This window comes from Bubalus bubalis, chromosome 2 (assembly GCF_019923935.1).
Source record: "Bubalus bubalis isolate 160015118507 breed Murrah chromosome 2, NDDB_SH_1, whole genome shotgun sequence".
NCBI lineage: Eukaryota > Metazoa > Chordata > Mammalia > Artiodactyla > Bovidae > Bubalus > Bubalus bubalis.
In genome coordinates, this window is record NC_059158.1 from 154,948,092 (window position 1) to 154,956,174 (window position 8,083).

The 8,083-nt window shown below is 40.5% G+C and overlaps 1 long non-coding RNA gene across 1 annotated transcript in view; it reads right to left on the reverse strand.

Annotated features, from left to right (window-relative positions):
* LOC123328573 overlaps positions 1 to 7,604 on the reverse strand; it is a 54,394-nt gene extending 46,790 nt beyond the window's left edge. The window contains exon 1 of the long non-coding RNA XR_006543492.2: positions 7,459 to 7,604. This is a non-coding gene — a long non-coding RNA (uncharacterized LOC123328573). The remainder of the gene's footprint in view (positions 1 to 7,458) is intronic.
* Positions 7,605 to 8,083: the final 479 nt, after the last annotated feature.

The following is an 8,083-nucleotide window of genomic DNA, read 5'->3' on the forward strand; positions in this document are numbered from 1 at the left end:
TCCTTCAGAATGGACTGGTTGGATCTCCTTGCAGAACTCAGACACAAACTGGAGGTACTGGCAAAGAATCCTAAATGGTAGCCAAACAGGATTCGCAGATCACAGCCTGATGCTGGGGCTTACTTGTTGGAGAACATGCACCAGCATCAGGAGTAGCTGGGTGTTTTGGGCCTGAGTGAGTGTGTGGAAGGAAAGACTTCTGAATCCTGGTGACATAGCACCATGTAGACGCCTCTCACACCTCAAGTGGACTGGCACTGTGACTGCTGGGCTGCCAGTCATCACTGTTCACTAATTTCAAGAACATGCCTGGATGCGGAGGCCAGGGGACACAAAAGATAAAGCTCTTGACTGAATGGGCAATATTTTAAGAGTTTCCAAAATTATTACTTTATTAAAAGAAAAATTCCAAGCCACATTTTGCATTTGCTTTATAATATACTTAAAACACACTGTCCGACCTCACATGGAAATTTCCATGGAACTTTCCACAGAACTTTCCACTTTCTGATTGCTCGGCAATTGTGAACCAGCTAATGACTAAATTACTAGTTTCAAATCTTCATTATAAAGTGATAATGTCAATTACCTTGTTTCTCTTGATTGCTTGATTTTAAAAATTTTAGCTCAGTACCATCATGTAGTCCATATGCTAATATTTGAGAAATATTTAGGCAAGGATAAATTTAGGTGTGTTTTGTTGCTGTTGTTCAGTCAGTCAATTGTGTTCAACTCTTTGCCACCGCATGGACTGCAGCATGCCAGGCTTCCCTGTTCTTCACCATCTCCCAGAGTTTTCTCAAACTCATGTCCATTGAGTCAGTGATTTCCTTTAGGATTGATTAGTTTGATCTCGCTGTCCAGTGGACTCTAAAGAGCCTTCTCTAGCACCACAGTTCAACAGCATCAATTCTTCAGCACTCAGCTTTTTTTATGGTCCAACTCTCACATCCGTACATTACTACTGGAAAAACCATAGCTTTGGCTATACAGACCTTTGTCAGCAAAGTGATGTCTCTGCTTTTTATGATACTACAATGTAGCAAGAAGCAAGTTTCAGGGCTTATAATAATTAAGAGAAAATAAATCCAGACTTCTGAATTCAAAAACCAACATATGTACTCCTTTCATTCTCTTTGTGTAGACAAATGGGGTGTTGATAAAAATAAAGGCATAGATACCTGGAGTCTATGTTTGACTTCTAAGAAAAATCCTGGTTTCTACATCAATCCTTTGACTTCCACCAGCAGAGCCACTGAAAACTTGGTGAATTTGTCCTAAGCTACTGGGCCCAAACCTTTCTCTTTCCTCCCATTTCCTCTGGCTTTTCATAACTGACATCAAACTGAAGGGGAACTCTCCTTCCCAAATGCAACCAACAAGGCTCACTGTCATCCCGATCAAAGCTATGCCATGTGGAAATTATTTGGATATTTATCCAAATGCTATCGGGTAAGTGGGATGACATCTGTACAGGGAGTTTCACAGACTGTTGCTGTGACTTTGGCATTTAAACAATGGGCAGAACAAATATATGATGGACTATACCAGCTACATACATACACCTTCAATTATAAAAATTTTACACTTAAAAAAATTATCTTGCATGATTTCCAATTGACAAAGATATCTGCCAAGTAACACCTGAAGCACACCTTTCCCACTTCTCCCTAAACTCAGTGTCTACAAGCAACAGTTACAATTAAGGCTTTTGGATAGGCCAATGCCAGAATCTGGGTGGTCTCTGCCCTAACTCTGAGGCAGGTGGACTGAGATGCTGATGATGCTGCTGAACTGCAGAAAATTGACCCAGGCTATGCTTCATGAAACACAGGCAGCATGAATTAAGGTAAGAAGACATGTCGATTTCCTCTAATAGCTATTCCCCGAGTCTAAAGGTCTATAGTTGGTGCCAACCAAAACCCTGGGCGACCACCTTTCCACTGCATGAGAGCACTGCTCTTCGAGACAAGCAAAACACTATACTCATGACTCTGTCCTCGCCCTCATTTTTTTACTATGTGTTGACAAATAGTATATTCCAGAATGCATCCAGGCCACAGCAAATGTGATGGTAAAGGTGTAAAGAAGAGAGCCATGGAAATAGCCATCACACCTATTTACAAGATAAATGCTATACATGGAGGTGATAAGAAGGACAAAACCTGCTATCAATCCTTGATGAAAAATACTTTTTTTAATCATTGGTATAGAATATGAGAAAAATGTAGGAGGTGTAGAAAAAGCTGCATCAAGCAGAACTAAATGGGATGAAAGTGCTTTGTGTGGACAATTGCTTTCATTCTTGTTTTTAACCACATGATTTAAAGACTTTAGGCTGGAAAAGTTAATTTTTTTCCTAAAGCATAGTGGGATCTAGTCCCCAAACCCTTTGGAATCCATTTGTTAATTTAGCACATATTTATTGCTAAGGCATAGTCGTGTAGCAAAGATCAAGCTAGATCAGAGACAGATGGTACGCGTGTCACTACATGCTTAGCTCCCCAAATTACAAATAACCAAAATGTAACTGAAGAAAAAAAAAAATAATAAAGGTAAGTGACCAAAGAGAAGAAAGATAAAGTGTAATAAGCATGTGGAGGAGGAAAGACAGCACTTCAAATGCAGGAAATAAGAACTTTGAGCTTCCTAGAAGTTTTAGCTGAGTCCTTAATTATAAGCATAGGGATGAGTAGAGTCAAGGAATAGCATACCAAGCCTAGGCACCGATGACAGCCAAGGTAAAAAGCAAGAAACAAAGAATAAGACTGAAGAGGGAGAGTGGGAGTATAGACTTGGAAAAAATTGAATGCCAGCTAAGGGGACTACAGATTTTTTCCACTTAAAAGGTATTGGTGATTTGTGAACAATAGAAAAAAAATATCAGAGCAGTGCTTCCAGGGTCCATAGGAAACAGATTACAAATTGGAATGGAAGGGAAGATTGAAGGAAAGTAGGAAAAAGTCGATGGAAAGAGTCCAAGTGAGGTTGGAAGTGAGTCACTCAGTCATGTCCGACTCTTTGTGATCCCATGGACTATCCAAGGAATTCTCCAGGCCAGAATACGGGAGTGGGTAGCCTTTTCCTTCTCCAGAGGATCTTCCCAACCCAGGAATCAAACCCAGGTCTCCTGCATTACAGGTGGATTCTTTACCAGCTGAGCCACCAGGAAAGCCCTAGTGAGATTTACAGAATGCCTGATCTGGCATCATGTCACATTTTATCGGTAAGGAAACTAAAGCACCCAGAAGTTGAGTAACATAGTCAAAGTCACACAATTGGTTAGCAACGGGGCCATGATTCAAGTCTGGAAAATCGAGTTCCAGAGTCTAGGCTGTTAATTATTCTGCTGTAGGAATTCTCAATATTAAGACTTTTCAAAAATATATTGTCCTTGCCAGTAATCCTAAAGCAAAAAGTATAGCCATGACATGACATTCAATAAACAAATACTTAAGGAATGTATGTACGTATATGCTTAGTCGCTCCGTCTTGTCTGACTCTTTGCAACCCTTTGGATTGTAACCCACCAGACTCCTCTGTCCATGGGATTTTTCAGGCAAGAATCCTGGAGTGGGTTGCCATTTTCCTCCTCCAGGGAATCTTCCTGACCCAGGGATTGAACCCAGATCTCCTGTGTCTCCTGCATTGCAGGTGAATTCTTTACCTGCTGAGCAATCCATGAAGCCCATTTAAGGCATAAACAAAAGTAAAAATCAAAATATAAGCAATCAAAAATTTCTGTAATAGGCAAGAGCATGGGTATCAATTGTGAAATATACATACCACGGGCATGAAATGACATTTGAAAGAATATTTAAATGGCATTGGGGTAGTTTCATAATATTTTCAAGAAAAAAAAATTACCAAACTATCCCTATACGTGCACAAAATAAACAGGGTTGATTTATACATAAACATTTACAGTTTTCACTTATCTTGAAGGGAGGATTTGGAGTGATTTTTATTTTCTTTACTTTTCTGCATTTCATGATTTTTATATTTGACTTCTGAAACAAAACTGCACAATTTTCTAGTGCTAAATAACCAATTCACTCAGGTTTTTCTCCTCCCGTACATATTTCTTATGGTGACAGAATTTATGGCCTGTTTGATTCCTTTTACGCATTTGAGCACTAAAAACAGGTTTTGGAACCTAAGTTAAGCACTGGAGTTATAATTGTGAATAAGACAAATAAATTTATAACCTTACAGCCCAGTGGAACTCAAGATATTGAACAAATAAGTTAAAAGGTTATAGTTGCTTCAGAATGGAAACCACGAGGTACCAAGAAAGCACCCACAAGTATGAAGAAGAACTGGCTGACAAAGAAAGTTTAACATGAAAAGTAAACATGGAGTAAAGTGGGGGGTGGGGTGGTGGTAAGAGTATTCCAGGATGAGCAAGGAGCATGCATGATGCCCTCAGAGAGAAAGTCTGGAGGTGCGGAGTAAAGACAAGGTTCTGGAAAGACGATGGAGATGCCAGCTGGAATGGAAGGTGGAAGGTCTTGGAGAGACGATAAGGGATGTTAGCGGATTTTTGTTCTGAAGATAATGGGAAGCCATTGTCTTATGGAAACTGGGGAAGGGCAAGAGATCTTCTAGGGGACAAGTTAGAAGAGCTTTCTAGAATGGATGATAGTTTGGACGAGCAGGACTTACAATGTTAAAATGCATACAAAGGGACTTCCCTGGAGATTCAGTGATTAAGACTTTGTGCTTCCACGGCAGGGAGTGACACCCAGTTGGAGAAATTAAGATCCTGTATGCCCCGAGGCACAGCCAAAAAAAAAAAAAAAAGGTAAAATGCTTACAGGGACAAAGCAAGCTATCTGAATGATTGAAGTAGGCTGAGTCTAGGGAAAAAAATGCAAACAATGTTAAGTGATAAATATCATATTGCCACAGAGTTGATAACAGACTATGGAGTAACAGAGACTGTAGAATTATGGAGTGTGCACACCCTTTCCAACTCAGTTTCCACACATCCTTTCCTACTCAGTTGATTGTTGTCGCGCAGGAATATGAGCCTTGAGTTGCCAACAGTTTTTGTTTTATCTTAAACATTTATGTGAGCCCCTTGATTTGTATATATAATCAGTTAATTCAACTTATAAACATATATACCAAATGAAACAAACCTATCCTAGGCTGTCAATTTGCAACTATGATAGAGAAAAAACAAGCAACTTCACCAACATTTGTCACTGTTGAGAGTATTTTCCCAACCCAGGGATGGAACTCACATCTTTTGTCTCTGGCATTGAAAGCAGGTTCTTGACTAGTGCCACCTGAGAAACCCTATTTGAAAGGGGCAGTCCTTTCTGATTATGAACATCCCTGATATCTGGCATGTTAAAATTGTTCAGTCACTATGTCCGACTCTTGTGACCCAAAGGACTAAAACACATCAGGCTTCCTGCCCTTCATCCTCTCCTGGAGTTTGTTCAAGTTTGTGTCCATTGAATTGGTGATGCCATCCAACCATCCCATCCTCTGTGACCCTCTTCTCCTTCTGCCTTCATATCTGGCATCCTCATTTAGAAAAAAAAAGTCATGAATCCTTTGCCCACATACCTCTAAAAGCAAAGATGCTGGGCGAGCTAAAACTTTGGAGCATATTATCTTTGCAAGACACAAGGCTGAAAAGCACCTGTGGCATTGCCAATCTCTGTAGATGAATCCTAATTAAGTGAATCAAAGTCATTTTTTAAATTATATTCCAGCGTTTGTTAGGCAACAGCAGAAGACAAGACAAAATGGAAAATGTGGTACCTGCCCAGGGGGCATGAAGTCTATACAGGGAAGAAAAAAAACATTCTGGAAATAAAAACACCAGCTGGGAAGGAAACGTAATTAATGAAATAGTGCCAAGATTATTGTCTCTCTGCAATTATCAGGTGTTTCTGATACTTCAATAGAGACTGGTGACTTATGAAGGGGGCACATCAGGTACACTCACACTTTGGATTTGATACAGAACAGAAATGGAGTGTAAATCTCTCAGATGCCCTGATGCCTCACTTCTGCCAACAAAATTCCACCAGTAAAGCTAACTGATTTGCAAAGCAGTGTAACAGTCCTTAATGATAGTCATTATATAATTACACAATACTGCCTTGACTTTTACAGAAAATTGATAACATTAAAGTGCCTTACCTCTTCCAGATTCACCCCCAATTCATTTTTTAAAGGATTTTATTACTGTAGTCTAACTTTAAGATTTTAGTAAAAGACTAGGGAAAATAGAAGGAAAAAGAAACTGTAACTAATAGAATATGATCCCAATTTTGTTTTTTACAAAATGTATTATAGGCAAAGAGAAGAGGCTAGGAAGATGTACCGGTTGTCTGTGGATGGCTGTTATCTCGGGAGATAGGTAATGGCACCCTACTCCATACTCTTGCCTGGAAAATCCCATGGACGGAGGATCCTGGTAGGCTGTAGTCCATGGGGTCGCTAAGAGTCGGACACGACTGAGCGACTTCACTTTCACTTTTCACTTTCCTTCATTGGAGAAGGAAATGGCAACCCACTCCAGTGTTCTTGGCTGGAGAATTCCAGGGACGTGGGAGCCTGGTAGACTGCCGTCTATGGGGTCACACAGAGTCGGACACGACTGAAATGACTTAGCAGCAGTAGCAGGTACTGTAAGAGCAAGCAGAAACCACATTTTCTCAGTGCTGCTTCTGTAAAGCCGCTCTACAAATTTGCTAAGACCTGCCCTTAGATAAAGAGAGTTTCCATATTGTTTATGGTGACTCAAATAATAAAGGAATCATCTTTTTCTGGGTAAAGAAAGTCTAGTCTTATCTAAGAATGACACAATTCCAATCAGGTATACTAAAACTCCAATTTTGTGTCCAATGTGTCTCTTTACATACAATGAGCAGTCATGTTTGGCCCCTTTTTGGACAAAGATGGCACAGGGGGAAAGGGATGACAGCTCGGGTTCTTCTCTCTATGCATCCTCCAAAGCTTGCTATCTGAACTGTGTGCCTCTTGGGGGTTGGTTGAGGGTAGAGGAAGAGAAGAGGCAGAGGTGCAGGAAAGGGCTTTCCAAAATGGCTCACTCATAGTCTGGTGTTGGTGCCTAGGAAATGGTAGCCCAGAACTGACTGCTTCTTTCATAGGGATCATTTGCAGACTCTTCATTCATTCATTCATCCATTCATCCCTGGATTCCTCTGATTATAGTTGGCCCTCACACCCTCAATGCCTTGCCTTTAACTCACTTCTGACACCCTTGGGCCCTTGGAATTCCACCACTCCACATCCAGGCTAGGGTCCTATTGTCCTTCCATGTAGTATTTGGGACAGAGTCTATTTTAATATAATCCCAGTCTGCTCCTTCCAATGGAGTAAAAAAGAAAGAAAGAAAAAAAAAAAAACAAACCTTTGTCCTACCTTCAAAGGAAGCACAGCGTACTCCCAGCACCCACAGTCAGTCCTTACCTCAGGATTTCTCCTGGAAAGAAACAGGCCTCCACTCTGAGTTCAGCAGACTCCAGGGGATAAATATCAAGTCCTCCAAGAAGATCTTCTGAAATTCCTTGTCTCACTTTAGTAGGTGAGAAGCAACTCATCTTTTCAATGTTCTCATCTCTCCCATGCTCACCAGGTGTGATCACGCTGACCCGTTTCTGTATCAGGTCATGCATTCTGCACAGGTGGTTCACATCTCACTTTTTAACGTGGGGTATCTGAAACCTACTGTATTAGTGTATTACTTCTGCTGAAACTCCATGATTATTTTTTAAAGGACCATTTTAACCATGTGCTGTGCTAAGCTGCTTCAGTTGTGTCTGACTCTTTGCAACCCTATGGACCATAGCCTGCCAGGCTTCTCTGTTCATGACTACATATGTAAATAGACAGTCAACGGGAGTTTTCTGTACGACTTGGAGAACTCAAACTAGGGCTCTGTAATAGCCTAGAGTAGTGGGAATAGGCAGGAGGTGGGAGGGAGATTCAAGAGGAAGGAGACAAATGTATAGCTATGGTTAATTCATGTTGATATATGACAGAAATCAGCCCAATATTGTAAACCAATCAATCAATTAAAAATAAATAAATGTTA